The following is a 24,290-nucleotide window of genomic DNA, read 5'->3' as shown; positions in this document are numbered from 1 at the left end:
TATACCAGAGCTAAATCTAGACGTCTCCAATGATTGGGTTGAGAACTCATGGTCCCAAAGAGACTACCTCTGATGGTGAGTCAGCATGCTATCCTGGGTTTTATCCTATCTCAACATGGGCTAAGCATTGGAATCAATTCATGACAATACCTGGGCCCCAAATCCAGACAAATTGTGAAAATATATAAGAATTGGGCCTAGAAATCTGTAATTTTAAAGTTTTCTAAATGATTTGGATGTTCAGCCAAAGTGGAGCATCACTGTCCTAGACTGATTCTTGGACCAATAAATCTTAGGTCTGTCTTCAGCCACAGCAATCAGACAGTTAAGCTAGACTTGCATGGTTTCAAAATTATATTTTCCCGGCCTAGTATCATCTTGTAGCCTAGTGGCACTGTGGATTTGCATTGATCCTACAGTGACCAGCCTTAGATTTTTTCCATGAGAGTTACTGCTAATTCTGTTCTCAACCTGTGTTTGTATGGGTGGACTTCTGAACTCAGGTTTTGGTGGATCACGCATAAAGGACTACCCCGGAAGACAAGGATAAGGTTCAAGTCCAAAGGGAAAAGCTAGACACGGGAGAGTTAGTTCACGATCAGAATCCATAAGGATGGAAAGCAAGTAAGTTCTGCAAAATGATGGAGGAAGATCATCTGACAATTGTCAAGCTAACAATTCTTAGGAATTCTGGATAATAAAATACTCTTAACTGAATAAAGCAAGTCACATATTCTGTTTGGTTAAAGAAACAAACACACTACTGCATTTGTGGAGATGCATTCGTATACCTTTTCTCACAGGGCGAACTGCAAGAAGAAATATTCAGCAGGTTGGCAACACTGGTTATCTTGGTGGGGGGAGGGCAGAGGCTTGGACAATGTAGGGATGTAATTAGCTTTTCCTTTATACAGCCAGCATGTGTTCTGTAACTTGAATAACATAAAATAAATTGAATAAATCAATAAATTCACAACCAGTCAAAAAAATAAAAATTAAAAATTTGGTAATTTATAGTTTACATTTCATAGTGATATAAATAGTGGGAGGAAGTCTCTGATATGTTCTGTAAACCTGAAATGGAGTTACCATTCTATACATATTTGTATTTCCTGTTTCTTCTGACAAAAAACTCTAAAATCTTGTCTGATGTCCCCAGAGCTGTCCTGCTGAGTCCATTAAAAACCTCTCTCCCCACAAATAAAAGAAGTGAATAAATATTTAAACTAAATGGTTAAGCTTAAAGGAAAGAAAGGAGACTCTTCAGATGTCAGAACTGAAGACTGAACTACAAACTAGGTGGCAAAAGAGATGGTACCAAGCTGACCAGGAAGGGGAGGGTCTATGGCATGGGTCCTAGACACTTTAGAATCAGATTTTAACACCCACAAGTGGGATGTTCTACCAAAGGAACTAACAAAAGTGCAATCCAGGAAAAAATTATAGCAAAATATAGAAGGGAAATGTAAGAAGCAGGAGTGAGAAAGAAACTGGTAAACATACAGGCAAAAACAAACAATGAATAGAAGTAACCATAGTAATGATGATGATGGCAATGATGAATTGAGGGCACTGAAAAGTGAAACTAATATTCTAAACAATAATTATTTGCAAGATTAAAGGATGATTAAATAATTTCTGAGACTTTGTATCATGTAAGAATAAAGGAAAACTTTGATTACTTTTAGTCTTAATATCAATAATAAATAGTAAAATTTTAAGCGCAACCCCTAAAAAGGGAAAAATTCAGGATACTTAGTAAAAGTAGAAAAAGATAATAAAGACAGTATGTTGTAGTAAACCAAGGGAAGGGAGGAAGCAAGAAAGCAAAGCAGTACAGTAAATCGAAGGACCCAAAATAATAAACACAAATATGTCAGTAAGGACAATAAGTGTTCTTAGGCAAAATAGAATGGCTCAAATTCAAAGACTCAAACTGAATTTTAAAATTAATCCAATTATATGATATGTATAAGTGATATTTCCAAAACACAAGGTCACAGAAAGGTTGAAAATAAAGGCATAGAAAAAGATACCTCCAACAACTGCAAAAAAAGAGACAGCCAGTATGGCTCTATCAATATCAGATGAAATCATTCTTAAGACAAAAATCATTAAGAATAAGAATCATTACAAAAAAGAAAGAAGAAAAATTCCACCAAAGAAATTAGAAAACAAGATGCAAAGCAGACACTATGAACAAAGTTAAAAGCCTGGGAGAATATATTTGCAATGTGTATAACTGATAAGTAGAAGCCAGAATCAGTAAGAAAAATACAAACAGATAACATAATATGAGGTAAAGAATATGAATAATCAAGTCACAGAAACAGAAAACCAAATAGTCAAAATACATAAAAAAGAAAGCCAATCTTGCTAGTAAACAAAGGAATGCAAATTTTACAAAATTTGACACTCATTAAATTTGCAAATCTTAAAAGTTTGATAATGACAAATATTTACATTGCTGGTGGGAGTATACACTGGTACCACCTTTTTGGAGAACAGTCTAGCAACAGTTAGTACACGTGAAGACAGAGTATATCTGCGATATGGCTTGGCTGTGTCCCCACCCAAATCTCATCTTGAACTGTAGTTTCCATAATCCCCAAGTGTGGTGGGAGGGACCTGGTAGGAGGTAATTGAATCATGGGGCAATTACCTACATGCTGTTCTTGGGATAGTGAGTTCTCATGAGATCTGATGGTCTTATAAGGAGCTCTTGACCCCCTTCACTCTACTTCCTGGGCCGCCATGTGAAGAAGCACATGTTTGCTTCCCCTTCCACCATGATTGTAGGTTTCCTGAGGCCTCCCTAGCCATGCAGAACTGTGAGTTAAACCTCTTTTCTTTATAAATTACCCAATCTTTGTTATGTCTTTAATAGCAGTGTGAGAAAAGACTAATAACAGTAAGTTGGTACCAAGCAGTGGGGCGCTGCTGTAAAGATACCCAAAAACGTGGAAGCGACTTTGGAACTGGGTAACAGGCAGAGGTTGAAACAGTTTAAAAGGCTCAGAAGAAGACAGGAAAATGTCAGAAAGTTTGAAACTTCCTAGAGACTTGGAGGACTCAGAAGACAGGAAGATGTGGGAAAGTGTGGAATTTCCTAGAGACTTGTTGAATGTCTTTGACCAAAATGCTAAGAGTCATAACGAGCAATAAAGTCCAGGCTGAGGCGGTCTCAGATAGAGATAAGGGACTTGTTGGGAACTGGACTAAAGGTCACTCTTGCTATGCAAAGAGACTGGCAGTATTTTGCCCCTGCCCTAGAGATCTGTGGAACTTTTTGAACTTGAGGGAGATGATTTAGGATATCTGGCAGAAGAAATTTCTTTTTTTTTTTTTTTTTTATTATACTTTAAGTTCTAGGGTACTTGCGCATAACGTGCAGGTTTGTTACATATGTATACATGTGCCATGTTGGTGTGCTGCACCCATCAACTCGTCACCACCCATCAATTCATCATTTGTATCAGGTATAACTCCCAATGCAATCCCTCCCCCCTCCCCATGATAGGCCCCATTGTGTGATGTTCCCCTTCCCGAGTCCAAGTGAGCTCATTGTTCAGTTCCCACCTATGAGTGAGAACATGCGGTGTTTGGTTTTCTCTTCTTGTGATAGTTTGCTAAGAATGATGGTTTCCAGCTGCATCCATGTCCCTACAAAGGACGCAAACTCATCCTTTTTTATGGCTGCATAGTATTCCATGGTGTATATGTGCCACATTTTCTTAATCAAGTCTGTCACAGATGGACATTTGGGTTGATTCCAAGTCTTTGCTATTGTGAATAGTGCCGCAATAAACATACGTGTGCATGTGTCTTTGTAGTAGCATAATTTATAATCCTTTGGGTATATACCCAGTAGTGGGATGGCTGGGTCATATGGTACATCTAGTTCTAGATCCTTGAGGAATTGCCATACTGTTTTCCATAATGGTTGAACTAGTTTACAATCCCACCAACAGTGTAAAAGTGATCCTATTTCTCTACATCCTCTCCAACACCTGTTGTTTCCTGATTTTTTAATGATTGCCATTCTAACTGGTGTGAGATGGTATCTCATTGTGGTTTTGATTTGCATTTCTCTGATGGCGAATGATGATGAGCATTTTTTCATGTGTCTGTTGGCTGTATGAATGTCTTCTTTTGAGAAATGTCTGTTCATATCCTTTGCCCACTTTTGGATGGGGTTGTTTGTTTTTTTCTTGTATATTTGTTTGAGTTCTTTGTAGATTCTGGAAATTAGCCCTTTGTCAGATGAGTAGATTGCAAAAATTTTCTCCCATTCTGTAGGTTGCCTGTTCACTCTGATGGTAGTTTCTTTTGCTGTGCAGAAGCTCTTTAGTTTAATTAGATCCCATTTGTCAATTTTGGCTTTTGCTGCCGTTGCTTTTGGTGTTTTAGACATGAAGTCCTTGCCCATGCCTATGTCCTGAATGGTACTACCTAGATTTTCTTCTAGGGTTTTACAATCCTAAGTCAAAAGGACAAAGCCGGAGGCGTCACGCTACCTGACTTCAAACTATACTACAAGGCTACAGTAACCAAAACAGCATGGTACTGGTACCAAAACAGAGATATAGACCAATGGAACAGAACGGAGCCTTCAGAAATAATGCCACACATCTACAACCATCTGATATTTGACAAACCTGAGAAAAACAAGAAATGGGGAAAGGATTCCCTATTTAATAAATGGTGCTGGGAAAATTGGCTAGCCATAAGTAGAAAGCTGAAACTGGATCCTTTCCTTACTCCTTATACGAAGATTAATTCAAGATGGATTAGAGACTTAAATGTTAGACCTAATACCAGAAGAAATTTCTAAGCAGTAAAGCATTCAAGAGGAAGCAGAGCATAAAAATTTGAAGTTTGCAGTCTGACGATGCAGTAGAAACGAAAAACCCATTTTCTGGGGATAAATTCACTGGCAGCAGAAATTTGCATAAGTAATGAGGAGCCAAATGCTAATGACCAAGACAATGGGGAAAATGTCTCCATTAAATATATGTAAATATCCATGACAAATATTTACATTGCTGGTGGGATTAAATATTTGTCATGGATATTTACAATCTCTCCATATCAGAGAACATGGCAGCCCCTCCAATCACAGGACCAGAGGCCTGGGAGGGAAAAATGATTTCCTGGGCCTGGTCCAGGGCCCCCATGCTGTGTGCAGCCCCAACACTTGGTGCCCTGCATTCCAGCCACTCCCAAGGTATACCTCAGGCAGTAGCTCCAGAGGGTCCAAGTCCTAAGCTTTGGCAGCTTTCACATGGTGTTGAGCCTGTGGATGCACACAGGTCAAGAATTGAGGTTTGGGAACCTTTGTCTAGATTTCAGAGGTTGTATGGAATTGCCTGGATATCCAGGTAGAAGTCTGCTCCAGGGGTTGAGCCCTCATGGAGAACCTCTGCTAGGGCAGTGCCGAAGAGAAATGTGGGGTTGGAGCCCCTACATAGAGTCCCCACTGGGGAACTGCCTAATGGGTCTGTGAGAAGAGGGCCACCACCTTCCAGATGCCAGAATGGCAGATTCACCAACAGCTTGCACCATATGCCTGAAAAAGGCACAGACACTCAATGCCACCCATGAAAGCAACTTGGAGCGGGGCTGTATCCTGCAAAGCCACAGGAGTGGAGTTGCCCAAGACTGTAGGAGCCCACCTCTTGCACTGGTATGACCTGGATGGGAGACATGGAGTCAAACAAGACCACTTTGGAACTTTAAGGTTTCATGACTGCCCTAATGGATTTTGGACTTGGATGGGGCCTTTAACATGGAGTCAAAGGAGATCATTTTGGAACTTTAAGGTTAAATGACCACCCTACTGGATTTTGGACTTGCATGGGGCCAGCAGTCCCTTTGTTTCAGTCAATTTCTCCCGTTTGGAATAGGTGTATTTACCCAATGCCTATACCCCCATTGTATCTAGGAAGTAACTGACTTGCTTTTGATTTTACAGGCTCATAGGTGGAAGGGACTTGTCTTATCTCAGATGAGACTTTGGACTTTGACTTTTGAGTTAATGCTGGAATGAGTTCAGACTTTGGGAGACTGTTGGGAAGGCATGATGGTGTTATGAAATGCGAGGACATGAGATCTGGGAGGGGCTGGGGTGGAATAATATGGTTTGGTTGTGTCCCCACTCAATCCTCATCTTGAATTGTAGTTCCCATAACCTCCATGCGTCATAGGAGGGACCCTGTAGAACATAATTGAATCATGGGGGCAGTTAAGCTCCATGCTGTTCTCTTGAGAGAGTTCTCACAAAATCAGATGGTTTTATAGGGGCTTTCCCCCCACTTCACTCTGCACTTCTCCTTGCTGTTACCATGTGAAGAAGGATATGTCTGCTTCCCCTTATGCCATGATTGTAAGTTTCCTGAGGTTTCCCAGCCCTGCAGAACTGTGAGTTAATTAAACCTCTTTATAAATTACCCAGTCTTGGGTATATCTTTAATAGCAGCATGAGAATGGACTAATACAATCTGCCTTACAACAGAGCAATTCTACTTCCAGACGTCCAGACTGAAGCTATTCTCACAGCTGTGATCAAAAACACACATTCAGTGTTTATAGATGCAATTTATATAATAGAGAAAAGTAGAACAACCTAAATATTTCTCAGTAGAAGAGATAAACTGTGGTTTATTCACACAACATTTAAAGTAAAAGGAACAGCACATATGAATCAAAATGGATAAATCTGAAAAACATAATGTTGGGAGAGAAAAAAAGGAAGTTGCAATTGATATGTATAGTAGGATAATAAACATGTAGATTTTTGAAACACAAATAACAGTAGTTTATATTGTTAAGGGACTCATACATATGAATAGAAGTACAGACTCAGCGGAAGAAATGATACAAAGTAACTGCAGAGTTCTGGTGACCTCTGAGTAGGAACAGGCAGGGAAAGAATGAGCAGGGTGACTTTGTCAGCAATGTTCTATTTCCTTTTTAAATAAACATTCTGAAGTAAATATGTACAAATTCTGAAACGAAATGTGCAAGATTCTTGTACCCAGATGTCTTATTTATGTGTGTGTGTGTGTATGAGTACACACACATATATATATTATGTTTGAAATATTTCTTAAAAGTTAAAAATGTACATTTGAACCTCAGGGAGGCATTAAGGGAGAGAGAGGGAATGGTGAAGAAATAGGCAAACCCTTAAAGATGATCAACGAGGAGCTCTCTGGTAGTCGGATTGTTTTGTTTCTGTTTTTTTGGTTTTTAAGACAGGAGATCTTGCTGTGTCACCCAGGCTGGAGTGCAATAGCGCAATCATAGCTCACTGCAGCCTTGAACTCCCAGGCTCAAGCAATCCTTCCATTTCAACCTTGCAAATTGTTGGGATTATAGGCATTAGCCCCTGCCCCTGGTCTGGCAGCCAGATTCTAACAGAAAGGTCACAGAACAAGCAAGGAGAGGGGTGAAGTACATGTTAGGAAAGCTATAGTTTTCATCGAAGGAGAACTAGGAGCTGGGAAGGTATGGGAGACTGTTCAATGGTTTCAGAAGAAGAGTTGTAGGGAGGCTACCTGTGGAGAGATGAACCCTGATCTTCTCCACAACCTTCAGTTCTCTCATTTGGGCTGAGCATAATTATTTTCACCATGGTCTTTACTCCCACCAAACATGCTGGCCCGGGTCTAAAAGCAGTCAAGTTCAACACTTTAGAATTGTTAAGTTGCAGAACATGCCACTCCTGGGAACATTATTGCTCCATACAATAGAATAACTGCAATAGAATAAGAACAGCCTCAGAAAGGTTAAGTGACTTGCTTGAGGTCACACAGGAGGGACCTCCAGCATCCCTACTCTGATTCCAGAGCCTGTGCTCTTTATAATACATGTTTCCACTCAGGATTCAAATAAGCCTTTTACAAGTTTCCTACTTCCAGCAACAAATCCCAAGTAGCTTAAACATGGCTGTGGATATCTTTTTGTTTTGTAGTTTCCCTCCTGTGGCCAGAATAAAGCATGATTTAGAAATAAAACACAAGGCATCATTAATGCTGGGGTACTAAGTCAACATTTCAGGTCACAGGGAAGTGATGGGGTTTCCAGGGCTTGAAGGTCATTGGTTTCAGCTGTCTCCAGAACATAACACTCTGGCAGGGACAGATGTCCTTTTGGTCCCCAGCGAGGATCTCCTGCTTCTGAACTGGCAAGAAATCTCAAGCACTAAACCATCTCCATAAAAACAGCATATTTTAGAGTTGATGCTGGGTTTTACGGGCCGGGAGAGCAGCTTCTGAAAGCTAAGGAAGGCAAGCAGGAGGCTCTGCCACCACCTCAGGACATCACCTCTGGGTTTTATTCAAAGACAGAAGCTGTCCTGCTTGCACCATTAGAGGTACATGCAGTTCAGCCACTCTCTCCTTTGCCTCTCCTTGATTTTCAGTCTTGTCTAACGAGATGGGTTCCAGTTTCCACTTGAGTTTCAGTGATTTTAATTGCACCATTAGGAAGGAAATTGGGGCTTAAATTAGAAAACTAAAAGTAAAAAATAGACACACAACAGCAGCAACAAAAAAATTCTTCTGCATCTTTTCTCTTGTCAACCAGCTCTAAAACTCAATTGAGACATAAATAATCCCACTGTTGATGTGTTTTTTTACATTTTGTCTTCAGTCTCCAAGGAAGGCAGAAAATCAAGCACAGTAGACTAAAGAGATGAGCATGGAATCTAACCATGTCTCTGACACAGGCAAGAAGCCACTTGAGCCTGGACCTCAGTATCTCCACTCTACAGACTTGATGATTTATTTCTCTCCTTCCCTCTTTAGTTCTATTGCTCTTTAACTTGATGATTTCCAAGGTCCCTTCAAGTTCTGATTTTTAGAGTTGTGGGCACCTACTATGTATTAAAGTTACGCAGGCAACCTCAGAGAGGCTTATGAGCTAACAACCTGAGGCATACAGTGAATCAAGGGCTAAACTGGGTGGTGGAAATCATGGGAGTGAAAAAGAGAGGACAATCTCTAGGGGGTGGAGGAGCAGGATGGGCAGGTGAGTAGTGGGTACTGCAGATGACAGAATTGACAGTAGCAATAATCCTAGCAACAGACTTCGTATTAGATGTGCTGTATTGGTTGCAACTCATAAAAACCCAACTAAAACCAACTCAAGAAAAAGAAAAAAATCTTTGCTAGAAAAATAGCTGCAAAGACAAAGACTTGAAGACCCAGAACAAAGCCATAAAGTGGGGGCTTGGCCACCAGGACTGCTACTACTGCTTTCTTTGTTGTGCTGAATTCAGAAAGACATTCTCCATGTAGCAGGCAAAATAGCTGCTGACAGCCCTGCCTTACAGTCGTAAAACTCATGGCCCAAGGAAAAGAGAACTTGGTCTCCAACTTGCAAAAATCTGGAGAAAATTTTAATCGTATCTGAGTCTGGGTTACACACTCACCACTGTGGGTATGGAAGTATGGAGGTTACTGTGATTCTAATGAACAGCTGGAGTAAGGCAGCAGCATGCCGAGTAAGGCAGGAGCAGTTTTCTAAACAAGCTAGGGATGACACATCAGGAAAAGGGGGGAACAGATTCCGGGCAAACAAAAAATATCTAGCATTATGTGTCATATCTGTCAAACCCATTTTACAGATGAGAAAGCTGAGGCTCAGACAGGCTAGGTAACCAGCCCAAATAATCCACAGATTAGAAGTTAGCAAAGGCAGATCCCAAGTCTGATCCATCTGCTCAAATGTACTACCCAGATCTGTTACTATTCTATTTTCTGGTGTTAAGTCATGCACATATTTTTCAGAATATGGACAACATTTTAAAGAATAGGAACAAAATTAAAATCACCATCATTAAGAAATAATCACCATCAAAACTTTGGTGAGTTTCCTCCTAGGCTCTTTTTCTGTATCTATGGTATATATTTAGCATGTACCATTTTATTATTCATTTTCTTGACACGAATCCACAAGGTACACCCAAGGACCATGACTGCAATAAATGCCACTGGTGCCCTGCCCAGACCCCTTTTATATTTTGTAGACTGGACCACCCATCCCCAGCTGCTGTGAGTAGTGGCTGCTAATGGCTCACAGCTGCTCCCTCCTGAGATGCTTGAGAGATTTTCTCTTTGGGGGTCCCACAGTCAATGACTGATTGACAGAGAGTTATAAAAGTCCAGCCTCTCTCCCTCAAGGAAGGAAAACGTTAGGGTCCTGTGGAATGAGGCGGGAGCTAGGTTTCAGTTGAAAGCCATCTTTGTCTCTTTCCCCTTCCCTGACGTGTTTCTACAGCTCTTTAGAGGTTTCCTACAACTTATCAATTGCATGTGAGTTCTTGTCTCAGGCTGAGCTTTGTAGATAACCCAACTTGACAATGACCCAATAAGTTTCAGTTGTCCTGAAGCATGGCTTCTAATAACCTACTCACTAAAGATGGGGTGGGCCATTTAACTGGTGGCCAAGCCCAGCCAACCACCAGCATTTACATCTCAACAGGCTTTTGTATTTTTCTCTTCCTTTTCACCCTTGTAATAACTTATGAAGTGCTAAAAAGCTGTGTTTCGTGGTTTAAAAAGCCAATTACTTTATTCATTTCTTTAGTCATGTATTTATAGAATCATTAAGGCTCTGAAGAAAAACATGCATTATTCAGTTAAATTTTACTGCATTTTATGGGAGGAAAGTATATGCCGTAGCAGAAGTCTTAATTTAAGAATTCATGAAGGTTTTAACTTATTGATTATCATATTCCCTCCATTCTAGCACATATAATTTCATATTTTTGAAAATCTTAGAACCAATGAATACACTGAGTGAATGTTTTTACTCCCATCCCATTCTCTAAAAACCTACTACACATTTTTTTTATTCATGCACATGAAGTTTACAATCACTTCACTGGATTTCAAGACACCCCTTCCTGAATAAAATTTAGAATAAAATTAAGTCAAACCTATAAACTAATTTGAAGAAAAATTACATCTTTATAACATGAGTGTCCTTAACCAGTACTATGGTGTATCAGCCCCCTCATCTATTCAAGTTTTTATTTATTTCTCCCAATTGATCACTGTCATCTTCTCCATGTATATACTGCATAATTCTTATTAAAAAGTTAGTATTTTGGCTGGGCATGGTGGCTCACACCTGTAATCCCAGCACTTTGTGAGGGCAAGGTGGGCAGATCACAAGGTCAGGAGATCGAGACAAACCTGGCCAACACAGTGAAACCCTGTATCTACTAAAACTACAAAAATTAGCTGGGCATGGTGGCACGTGCCTGTAATCCCAGCTACTTGGGAGGCTGAGGCAGGAGAGTTGCTTGAACCAGGGAGTCAGAGGTTGCAGTGAGCCGAGATCACACCACTGCACACCAGCCTGGTGACAGAGCTAGACTCAGTCTCAAAAAAAAAAAAAAAAAGTTAGTATAGTATTTTGTGCTTGCATTGCTAATGGGGATCTGAGGTCTGAGTTGTTTCCATTATATCTTCTAACTGGTATTGTTAGTATATATAAAAGCTATTTTCAATATTCCTTAAATATTTGATTATCTTGCATATCTATCTTATTATTATTATCATTTTAGTTGATCATTTGGGGCAAGCTGTACAGATAATTGTATCACTTGCAAATAGAGACAATGTCTCTTTTTTCCATTATTATGAATTTGTTTCTGAACCATGTCTTATTACATTGACCAGAACATCTATAAATTTTTTAAATAGAGATAAAAGAAATTATTAGGAATGGCCCTGATATGTCGCCACTAAGCATGAAATTGAGTGCTTACTACAGATACGTTTCAACATATTATAGAAAAATGTGTCTACTCTAAGTAATTGAAGAATTTTCATCAATGATGGAGCTGAGAATTATCAAATCCAACTTCAAGAGTTTATTAAATCAGATTCAGGATGACATAATGGAAAGTACTTTCTCACTTTAGAGTAAGTGAGACTGTAGTGGAATGTCAGCTGTAGTGCTTACTTTGGACTTTATCAATTTGTCTGACCTCACTCAGCTTTCATTTCTTTAGCTATAAAGATGATGATAATAACTCATAAGGTTCTGTGATCACTAATTAATCTAGTTTTTATGAAGCGTCTAATACACGGATGATCACACATAAATGTTCAATTACCATTTCCAAAATCAACTCTACTCTGCTACGGCATTTCATTCTTTTACTATACAAATGGATTTAATTTGTCATCATTTTACTTAGAATTGTTGCATCTATGTTTATAATTATGTGCCAAATGCAAAAACATTGTATTTTCTGTGTTTGCATCACCTAGAAGATAACTATGCCTTAAAATATGGAAAGGATACATTTAAATTATATTTTAATGACATATACATGCAGAAAATTGCATGAAAGAATACATTCATAAATTCATCTGGACCCACAGTACTTGAGATCTTATTCCAATTTCTGCTCAATGTAAATGGTCATCATGTATTGTATACTAGTGATGGGCCAGCACTGTGCTACGCATTTCACGTGCATCATTTAATACGATTGTCACAAAAAACACCATGCGAGGGAAATAACTCTCCCCCTTCTTTAGATGAGGGAAATGAGGCTGAAAGCGGTGAGTATCCTGCCAAAGGTCACATAGTAAATGATAGAACAAGATAAGGCTGAATCCAAAATAAATCCTACCATACACTAAGCGGAGTTGGTGGGTTTCCTCCTAGGCTCTTTTTCTCATTCAAAGTATCTCAATTGATCTAATTCTCTGTTAATTTCTGGTAACTCATATTTGCTCTCCATGTGCTTCTAACAAAATTTCAAATATATAGAATTAAGTTGTTTTTGATATTTTCTTAGAATACATCATCTCCCCAGTATCTGTTTGACTCTTTTTAGTTCTGTCCTAATTTTAAGTATTTATGCTAGCTTTCTCTTTTTCTCATTTATAATTGCCAGAAGTTGATTTATTCTACTGTCATTTTCAAAATCCAGCTCTTGGGTTTACTTACCATTTTTTGTTTTTTGCTTTATAATTAATTGCTGATTTTATCTTTATTATTTCCTCCCTTCTAATGTATCTGAGTTATCTTTGAACTTCTTGATTTTAATAATTCATTCCTTTTATTCTCTCATTTAAATTGGACATACTAAAACTTATAGAGGAAAGACTTCAAGATGGCTGATGAGAAGAATTTCATGCTTTTGGTCCACTTAGGGGAACCAAAATAGTGTATACAGAGTCACACTTTGAATACATTATCCAAGACAGGACACTGGAATTCAAGGGAGAAGTGACAGAAAACACCAAAACTGAAGAAGGAGAAGAAAACAAGGCAGCCCACTTGGCCAGGATTGGCTGGGAGCTGGGAGTAACTTCCCAATGTGGGGAAGAATGCGTGAGAGACTTCCAGCAACGCACAACCCCACCATGGAATCATGCAATCCTGGTCACGTAAGAGCCCCTCGACCCTCCCAATCTCTGAAACTAACACAAGAAGCTGCTGGGAGACGACTGGATGGAATTGCTCCAGGGAGGGAGCTCACATTGAGTCCCTCACTCTTCTGAGACCTAAGAAGCTGTAGCAAGGCATCATTTTCAAACTTAGCTTCTGCACACTGTCCTGGGGCCCAGCAGCACTGGGACCGAGGTGTTCAGGAAAATGGGATTGTCACTGCTGGGACTGCAGCATGAGCTGGGAGTACTCCCATAGCCTGAGCTGAGAAGTGAGCAATGTGCAGGCTGCAGCTGCCAGTGCCAGGAAGCAAGTACCGCTGGGACTTGAGACTGGGACACAAGTGAAGTATGAGTTGCTGCTGGGACTTGGTCATGATCTAGGCAGGGACTCCTGCAGCCAGGGCTGCAGAGCAAGCTAGGCACACGCTAACACTGCCAGGGATATGGGGTGAGCCCCATCAGAACTAGGATGAAGCAGGGATATGTGTTCTCCACCTGCTGGCCCAGACTGTGGCCACTGAAGCTGGCCCCATCTTCTCCAGTGGGATATCCTCAATGCAACTGCTACTTCCCTCACTGGATCACTTCACCTGGAGCCTAAGGATTGCCATGCCCTCACTCACAGTGGCTGGTGCCCTCTCTCACCATTGGGAAGCACAGACCCATCCAACCTGACTATGCCATTCTCCCCCTCGACATACAGCACACAGCCCAGGCGACTGCCCAATCTAATCTACCACCTCGGACACTTGACCACTCCTTCCATGGGCCTGAAATTGAGACTAAACTCCCAGCCACTACCACCTTAGCTGGCACTTATCTGCAAGCATAACATGCAGGTCTGAAGACTGGTCAACCTAGCCATTTACGAGCACTGCCAACATCAATATGCACACCACTTGGGCCCCAGAAAATTGCTCCAGTACTGCTATTGTCATCACCCATGCCAGACCAGCTTCCCAAGGGCCCAGGAACTCACTCACCCACCTGACGCACTTCTGCCACTACTGACATTCAAGTAAGCTACCTGGAGGTCCAAGAATCAGCCCACCCGTAATTGCCAACACAGGTGCCAGTGTACACCATCATGGGACACAAAGATAGGCAAACTCAGCTCACTGCTGCCATGACTGGGGCCTGAAGACTGACCCAACTGCCATCTCAGTCTCCATCACAACTTTACCACAACCTTCACTAATAACCACAACCTAACCCACTGAGGAAATCACAGATTCCACTAACACTGTCTACAGACAAAGAAATCATGCAGAGACTACACTACTGTATGCACCCAGAAACAAAGTAATGTATCCTACCCACTCAACACCATAGATAGAGCTTCAGGAAAAAGTTCTCCCTACAAAAGTGAATCAAAAATAGAAAAAAAAAAAAAGTGACTGTTACACCAGATGTGCCGATATCGATTGTAAGGACACAGAAAACATAAAAATGCAGGGAAATATGACACCTCCATAGGAGCATAATAATTATCCAGCAATAGATCTTAATCAAAAAGAAATTTAAAATTCCATATAGAGAATTCAAAATATTGATTTTAAAGAAGCTCAATATGATACAAGAAAAACCTGAAAAACAATTCAAGGAAATAAGAAAAGCAATTCAAAATAAAAATAAGAAATTTACCAAAGAGATAGATACTTTTTAAAATAATTAAATATAAATTCTGGAACTAAAAAATTTATTGAAACAAATACAAAATACATTTGAACGCTCCAACAACAGACTAGATCAGGCAGAAGAAATAATCTCAGAACTCGAAGATAGGCCTTTTAAGACAACCCAGACAAAAATAAAGGGAAAAAAAGAGTAAAAACAATAAGCAAAGCCTTCATTACATTTGGGACAACACGAAGTTATTAAATATTTTAATTGTCAGTCTCTCCAAAGGTGAAGAGAGAAAGAAAGAATTGGAAAACCTATTTAATTAAATAACAAACAAAAACTTCCCAAGTGTAGCAAGATATTTAAACATTTAGATACAAGAGGCTCAATCTCCCAGAAATCCCCAGGAAAATACAACACAAAAGGTCTTCTCCATGGCGTATTATAGTCAGACTGTCTAAAGTCAAAGAAAAAGAATGAATCCTAAAAACAAGAGAAAAGCATTTCATCACCTATAAAAGAAACTTCAACGCACTAACAGCAGATTTCTCAGCAGAAATCGTACAGACGAGAAGATAATAAGATGATATATGCTAAGTGCTAAAAGAAAAACAAAGCCTGTCAAACAAGAATACTACATTCGGCAAAATTATCCTCCATAAATGAAGGAGAAATAAAGTTTTTCTCAGACAACCAAATGCTGAGAGAATTCATTAGCACTAGACTGGTCCTACAAGAAATGCGCAAGAGAGTCCTAAAAATGGAAATGAAAAAACAACATTTACCATTATGAAAATACATGAAAGTATAAAATTCACTGGAAAAGCTATTACACGGTGGAGAAAGAAAAAACTCAATGGTACCACTACAGAAACCCATCAAACAATAAAAGGAAAAGAAAAGAACAATATATAAACCAACCAGAAAGCAATTAACAATATGACAGAAACAAAGCCTGACATATCAATAACTTCGAATGTAAACTGATTAAATTCTCCACTTAAAAGATAAGAGAGGCACTGCCTCCCTCCCCGTCCCGACCTCACACACCTGCTCCAGCCATGATGAGCTTCCGCAGCGCGGACGCGTTGCTGGGCGCCTCGTTCCCGCCGCTGCATGGTGGTGGCAGCCTCCACTAGGTACTAGTCCAAAAGGGCAGCTCAGGCGGGACGGGACGCGCTCGGCCCGGTCGGCTTCCACTCGTGGCCGCGGACGTCCGTGAGCTCCCTGTCTGCCTCACCCAGCCGCTTACTCGAGCATCGACTCGCTGGACACGCTGAGCAACCGGCCAGAGGGATGCGTGGTGGCGGCGGCCGCAGCGAGCAGTGAGGAGGAGCAGCTGCAGGCGCTGAAGGACCGCTTCGCAGGCTACATCGACAAAGAGCAGCAGCTGGAGGTACACGACCGCAGCCTGGAGGCCATGGGCGAGTTCCACGAGCGCGAGGTCCACAAGACGCGCGGCGCGGTGCGGTGCGGTGCGGTGCTGCGCCTGGAGCAGGAGCACCTGCTCGAGGACATCTCGCACGTGTGCCAGCGCCTCGACAACTAGGTCTGGCAACGCGAGGAGGCCGAGGCGGCGGCCCGAACGCTCACGCGCTTCGCACAGGGGGCCGAGGTGGTGCGCGTGAAACTGCAGAAGAAGGCGCAGGTGCTGCAGGAGGAGTGCGGCTACCTGCTCCGCCACTACCACCTGGAGGAGGTGGGCGAGCTGCTCTGCCAGAGCCAGGGCTGCAGCGCCGCGCAGGCGCAGGCGCAGGGGCAGGCTGAGACGCGCAACGCCCTCAAGTGCGACGTGACGTCGGAGCTGCGTGAGATGGGCGTGGCGTGCATGTTGAAGGCCAAAAGGTGCGGAGCATGCTGTAGTTTGAGGAGTGGTTCCGAGTGAGACTGGACTGTCTGTCAGAGGCAGCGATGGTGAACACAGAAGCCATGCGGTCAGCGCAGGAGGAGATAACTGAGAACTTCCAGCTGCAGGCCAGGACCATAGAGCTGGAAGCACTGAAAAGCACCAAGGACTCACTGGAGAGGCAGCGCTCTGAGCTGGAGGACCGTCATCAGACCAACATTGCCTCCTACCAGGAAACCATTCAGCAACTGGACGCCGAGCTGAGGAATACCAAGTGGGAAGTGACAGCCCAGCTACGAGAATACCAGGACCTGCTCAGTGTCATGATGGCTTTGGATACAGAGATAGCCGCTTACAGAAAACTCTTGGAAGGCGAAGAGTGTGGGACTGGCTTTGGCCCAATTCCTTTCTCGCTTCCAGAAGGACTCCCCAAAATTCCCTCCGTGTCCACTCACATAAAGGTCAAAAGTGAAGAGAAGATCAAAGTGGTAGAGGAGTCGAAGAAAGACACTGTGATTGTGGAGGAACAGACGGAGGAGACCCAAGTGACTGAAGAAGAGGAGAAAGAGGCCGGAGAGGAGGAGGGCAAGGAGAAAGAAGAGAGTGAAGAGGAGGGGGCAGAAGAGGGAAAAGAAAAAGCAAAGTCTCTCCCAGCTGAAGACACCACATCCCCAGAGAAGGAAACCAAGTCCCCAGTGAAGGAAGAGGCAAAGTCACCAGCTGAGGCCAAGTCCCCAGAGAAAGAGGAAGCAAAATCCCCAGCCGAGGTCAAGTCCCCAGCAAAGGAAGAGGCAAAATCACCAGCTGAGGCCAAGTCTCCAGAGAAGGCCAAGTCCCCAGTGAAGGAAAAAACAAAGTCACCGGCTGAGGCCAAGTCCCCAGTGAAGGAAGAAGCAAAGTCTGCAGCTGAGGTCAAGTCCCCTGAAAAGGCCAAGTCCCCAGTAAAGGAGGAAGCGGAGTCCCCTGAGAAGGAAGAGGCAAAATCTCCAGCTGAAGTCAAGTCTCCCAAGAAGGCCAAGTCTCTAGTGAAGGAGGAAGCAAAATCCCCAGAGAAGGCCAAGACTCTTGATGTGAAGTCTCCAGAAGCCAGGAGTCCTGCGAAGGATGAAGCAAGATCCCCTGCAGACAAATCCCCCAAAAAGGCCAAAAGCTCTGTCGAGGAGGTCAGGTCCCCAGAGAAGATGAAGTCGCCCCTGAAGGAGGATGCCAAGGTCCCTGAGAAGGAGATCCCAAAGAAGGAAGAGGTGAAGTCCCCAGTGAAGGAGGAAAAGAAGCCCCAAGAAGTGAAAGGCAAATATCCCCCAAAGAAGGCAGAGGAAGAGAAAGCTTCCGCCATGCCAAAAACGGAGAAGGAGGAGGACAGCAAGAAAGAGGGGGCACCCAAGAAGGAGGCCCCAAAGCCCAAGGTGGAGAAGAAGGAACCTGCCGTCAAAAAGCCCAAAGAATCCAAAGTTGAAGCCAAGAAGGAAGAGGCTGAAGATAAGAAAAAAGCAGCCACCCCAGAGAAGGAGGCTTCTGCCAATGTGGAGGTGAAGGAAGATGCTAAACCCAAAGAGAAGATAGGTGGCCAAGAAGGAACCAGATGATACCAAAGCCAAGGGACCCACCAAACCAGCAGAGAAGGAGGAGGCAGCGGCAGCACCAGAGAAAAAAAGACACCTAGGAGGAGAAGGCCACTGAGGCCAAGAAGCCTGAGGAGAAACCCAAGACAGAGGCCAAAACCAAGGAGGATGACAAGACCCTCTCAAGGGACCCAAGCAAACCTAAGGCGGAAAAGGCTGAAAAATCCTCCAGCACAGACCAAAGACAGCAGGCCTCCAGAGAAAGCCACAGAAGACAAGACTGCCAAGGAGAAGTAAGGCAAGGAGAAAGGAATGTCCAGAGCAGCCTAAGAAACTCAGAAGGGGTCCAGAGCTCAGGAATCGGAGTAATGCAATTTTCACTTTTCTTTCTTTATGTAAAAAGAAACTGCTTAGATGATGGGGCCTCCTTCTTCAAACAGGAATTTCTGTTATCAATATGTTAGCAAGATTGGGAACTCCAGCCCCCTGCCCCAACACCCTCCCCAGGCGATGGACGATTGTGTTATGAAAGCTTATGTAGCTGAATGTGATACATGCTGAATGCCACACGTAAACACTTGACTATAAAAACTGCCCCCCTCCTTTCCAAATAAGTGCATTTATTGCCTCTATGTACAATTGACAGATGACCACAATAATGAATGAGCAGTTACAGACACATTATGCTTGACATGTCAATTATTTCCACATGCCTTCTGTTTTCCAAAGGAGTGGTCAAGCCCTTGCCCAGAGCTCTCTATTCTGGAAGAGCTGTCCAGGTGGGGCTGGGCACTGGCCACTGAATTATGCCAGTGCGCACTTTCCACTGGAGTCCAATTTCAACTGCTTCTGTGCAATAAAACCAAGTGCTTATAAAATGAAAAAAATAAAAAAGAGAATAGCTGAATAGAGTCTTATAAAAACATGATTGAACTATTTGCTTCTTACAAGAAACTCAAATTATTAGTAAAGAAACATAAACTGGAAGTAAAAAGATGGAAAAAGATATTATATGCAGATGGAAACCAAAAATGAGCAGGATAGTTGTACTTCTATCACATAAAACAAACTTTAACTCAAAAACAGTAAAAAAACAAACAAACAAACAAACAAAAAAACCATGCGCGCACGCGCACACACACACACAGAACATTATTACATAAAAAGATCAACCCAGCAAGAGGATATAACAACTCTAAATATATATGCACTCAATACTAGAGCATCCAGATTCATAAATCAAATATTACTAGGTCCAAAAAGAGAGAGAAATGCAATGCAGTAGCGGTGGGGAACTTCAACATTCCACTCTCAGCACCGAACAGATCATCTAGACATAAAATCAACAAAGAACATTGGATTTAAACTAAACTTTAGACCAAATGGACCTAACATTTACAGATCATTCTATACAACCACAGAATATGTATTTTTTCATCAGCACATAGAATATTCACCAGGATAGACCATATGTTAAGCTACAAAGTAAGTCTCAACAAATTATTTTAAAAAATCAAAATTATATTAAGTATCTTCTTAGACCACGGTAGAATAAAACAAGAAATCAATACCAGGAGGAACTCTGGAAACTATATGAATACGTTTTTAAAATGCTCCTGAATGACTATTACATCAACAAAGAAATTAAGATGAAAATCAAAAAGTTTCTTGAAACAAATTAAAATGGGAATACAATGTACCAAAAAGTTTATATCAATAAATGCCTACATCAAAATATGGAAATATTATAAATTAACAATCTAACAATGCACCTAAAGAATCTAAAAAAGGAAAAAACAAAACCCCAAATTAGCAGAAAAATAGTAAAGATTAGAATGAAGTAAATGAAATAGAGACTAAAAAATTACAAAAGTCAATAAAAGAAAAAAGTCAATTCTTTGAAAAGATAGTCAATAAACCACTAGCTAGACTAAACAAGAAAAGGGAAGACTTAAATGAACAATATCAGAAATGAAAAAGGAGACATTACAACTGATGCTACAGAAAAACAAAAGACTATTATGAACAACTTTATGCTAACAAACTGAAAAACCTAGAGGAAATGGATAAATTCCTGGAAATGCACAACCAACCAAGATTGAATCAGGAAGAGATAGAAAACTTAAATTGGCCAAAAATGAGTAGTGAGTTTGAATTAGTAATAAAAACTCTCCCAACAGAGAAAAGCCCAGGACCAGATGCATTCACAGCTGAATTCTACAAAACTTACAAAGATAAGCTAATACCAATCATTCTGAAATTATTCCCAAAAATCTAAGAGGAGGGAATTCTCCCTGATTCATTCTACAAGGCCAGTATTACCCTCATAGTAAAACCAGATAAGGACACACATGTAAAAGAGAAAACTACAGGCCAATATCCCTAATGCACAGAGATGCAAAAATCCTCAAAAAAACATTAGCCAACCAAATCCAACAGCATTCCAAAACATAATTCTAATAACCAAAACAACATGGTGTTGGTAATAAAACTGGACACATAAACCAATGGGACGGGATAGAATAAAGCCACATATTAACAGCCAACTGATGTTTGGAATTTTTCATTGACACTTTCTAAAATTATAATGATTTTAATTTTATTTCATTCTTATCAGAGAATTTATCCAGAACCATTTCTAATATCCTGATCATCAATTTTCTTTATAAAGAAAGTTTCTTTATAAACTAGTATAGGTTAATTGTGATAAATATTCCATGTTTTAATCCAAATCTATTAAATCAAAGTCAATATTACTAATCATCCATATTTTTTTAACCAAAGGCTACATGATGGTTTCTTGGTTTTTTGTTTTGTTTTGGGTTTTTTTAGGGTTTTATTAGTTGGTTGGTTGGTTTGTTGCCTCAACGTCTGAAGGTTGCAATATATGCCCATCGATAGCAATTCTGGGTCAGTGGAAATGGGATTACTCGCCCCCTCCCTCTGAATATCAGAATATGTGTGTATGTGAGTTTTTTACAAAATGACTTCTCAGACTCTGCTATGATCTTTGGGGCATCTTTTACCAACTTAGTTGACAATCACTGAGATAAATGGAAATTAGCATCATCGCATTCATGTGAATTTTATCTTTGGCATAAAATGACTTCTATCTTAATAATTGTATTTACCTTGTACTATTTTTACTGATATTAATATTGTCACTCCTAGTCTCCGTTTTTAGTTTTACCTTTTTTCTCTCCCTCTTTTAGGTGAAGCTTTGATAAATAGCTATAATTAGCTTTGATGCATTCTAAACCAAATCTAAGATAGATATTCTTTTAATGCAGGAATTTAATCCGTTTACTGTCATGTTGGACCTTCACATATTTAACTGATATATTTAATTTATATCAGTCAAATCAACTTTTGACTCAGGCAACTTTTTGTTGTAAAAGGTGTCTTCTAAGTTGTATAGAGCAGTCCTTCACCTGCTCTTTTTTGCCTTCATGCCCATCCCTGGCCTTTCCTTTGCTTATTTGGTATCACAGTAGGGCTGACCCATACAGGCTGCATTTTCCAGGTTCCCTCATCTGCTCCCTTCAGGATAGGTTTGGTCAGCGATAGAGACTGGCAGAAGATTGCAGTGTGGAAAGCAAGAAGGGTATTTCCCTCTCTTCCTTGCCTTGACTTCATCTCTTCTGTGACTCCAACTTGGGCTGAACAAGGCTCCCTCTTGTTCCAGTTTCTACTTGGTGATCCCTGCCCCTGGGCTCAGTGACGCTGCTTACATCTTTTGTCCCCATAGCCCAGAATTTCCATTCTCTGTCCACCATATATCCTCCCCATTGATATACTGCCTTACTTCCCTGGACCTTTCCTCTACATTTCAGGAGATCTTCTTAACTGTATCTTCCTTAACACCAATTCCATTTCCTGCAATATTATTTATTTTCTTTACTGCCTCTAATCCCAATACAAGTTTTATTAAGCTATTGGATTTTATATGTATTTACAATATTTATCTCAATCTCTGCTTGCATCTTAGCAACTCTTTTAATCTTATTATATCATCTGTCGTATCTTGTATCTCAGAGTTCAAATTTACTGAGAACGCAGAAAGACACATCCTGGTATATGCCTTTATTAACTATTTTATATTTTTCCAAGACATTTTCCCTCTGAATCTAGTATTCTCCTTTTTATGTCTCAGAAAAATCTTCAAGGTCTCTTGTTTTGATTTTCCCATTTTTCATGCTTGATAAAGAAGAAAGCTCGTCAAGCATGTTGCCAGTACATAGTTTGGATGGTCTTCTTTTGTCCTTGCTATTAACCACATGGTTATAATTAGAATCCACATCTAGACCTTAAGCTGAGGGCTGATTAATATGCACAGATTCCAAATTCCTAGTGGTACAGTCTTTTTCTCATGTATATTCTAGACCAGAATGGGCTGACTTCAGAACATGTGGAGGGAAATTTATTCTGGGATAATTGTATACAGCCGTCTCTGCTTTGGGAAAACCAATGCATGGACATTTACATTCACCAGCATATAACTGTCTCACAGGTCTCTCTGGCTCTACTCTTTCATAGATTTCACAGTCAATTTCATTGATTTCACGGTCTTGTATTGGTATGGTCTGAATGTGCACCCCAAAATTCATATGTTGAAACTTAATGACCCAAATGATAGTGTTAACAGGTAGGGCCTTTAAAAGGTGATTAAGTCATGAAAGCAAAGCTTTCATGCATGGGATTCGGGCCTTTTAAAAGGGCTTGAGGGAGTTGGTGTTTTCTCTTCCACTCTTCTGCCATGTGAGGACACAGTGTCCATCCCCTCTGGAAGATGCAGCAAGAAGGAACCATCCTGGAAGCAGAGAGCAGTCCTCACCAGACACCAGGTGTTAGTGCCTTGATATTAGACTTCCCAATCCTCAGAACCATGAAAAAATCCATTTATTTTCCTTATAAATTATCTAGTCTATGACATTTTGTTTTAGCAGCACAAACAGACTCATATACATATACAAAGATCCATATCCTGTTTTCATCTGCCACGATCCCTTCCTTCTTTTTTAATTTCTGGAAAGTTAAAATTAGTCCCATAAATGGTAAATCAATAGAAGTGATAATAGGGAGTGCTGGAGGTTAAATAGCCTCAGAAACAGCTTCTGTGTAGTAAGTGCGGGTTTCTCTACTTTTGTTCAGCGGAGACACTGCTTTTTTTTTTTTTATATATATACTTTAAGTTCTAGGGTACATGTGCATAACGTGCAGGTTTGTTACATATGTATACTTGTGCCATTTTGGTGTGCTGCACCCATCAACTCGTCAGCACCTATCAATTCATCATTTATATCAGGTATAACTCCCAATGCAATCCCTCCCCTCCCCTCCCCATGATAGGCCCCGGTTTGTGATGTTCCCCTTCCCAAGTCCAAGTGATCTCATTGTTCAGTTCCCACCTATGAGTGAGAACATGCGGTGTTTGGTTTTCTGTTCTTGTGATAGTTTGCTAAGAATGATGGTTTCCAGCTGCATCCATGTCCCAACAAAGGATGCACACTCATCCTTTTTCATGGCTGCATAGTATTCCATGGTGTATATGTGCCACATTTTCTTCATCCAGTCTGTCACTGATGGACATTTGGGTTGATTCCAAGTCTTTGCTATTGTGAATAGTGCCGCAATAAACATACGTGTGCATGTGTCTTTATAGCAGCATGATTTATAATCCTTTGGGTATATACCCAGTAGTGGGATGGCTGGGTCATATGGTACATCTAGTTCTAGATCCTTGAGGAATTGCCATACTGTTTTCCATAATGGTTGAACTAGTTTACAATCCCACCAACAGTGTAAAAGTGTTCCTATTTCTCCACATCCTCTCCA

General features: G+C 40.9%; 1 pseudogene; it reads left to right on the top strand.

The window, feature by feature from the left end:
* The first annotated feature begins 16,108 nt into the window (after nt 1-16,108).
* LOC111553210 lies at nt 16,109-18,752 on the top strand (annotated as a pseudogene).
* The last annotated feature ends 5,538 nt before the right edge of the window (nt 18,753-24,290 follow it).

This window comes from Piliocolobus tephrosceles, chromosome 20, assembly GCF_002776525.5.
Source record: "Piliocolobus tephrosceles isolate RC106 chromosome 20, ASM277652v3, whole genome shotgun sequence".
NCBI classification, from domain to species: Eukaryota; Metazoa; Chordata; class Mammalia; order Primates; family Cercopithecidae; genus Piliocolobus; species Piliocolobus tephrosceles.
The sequence above is the reverse complement of the archived record's forward strand: the minus strand, read 5'-3'. Positions and strand labels throughout refer to the sequence as shown.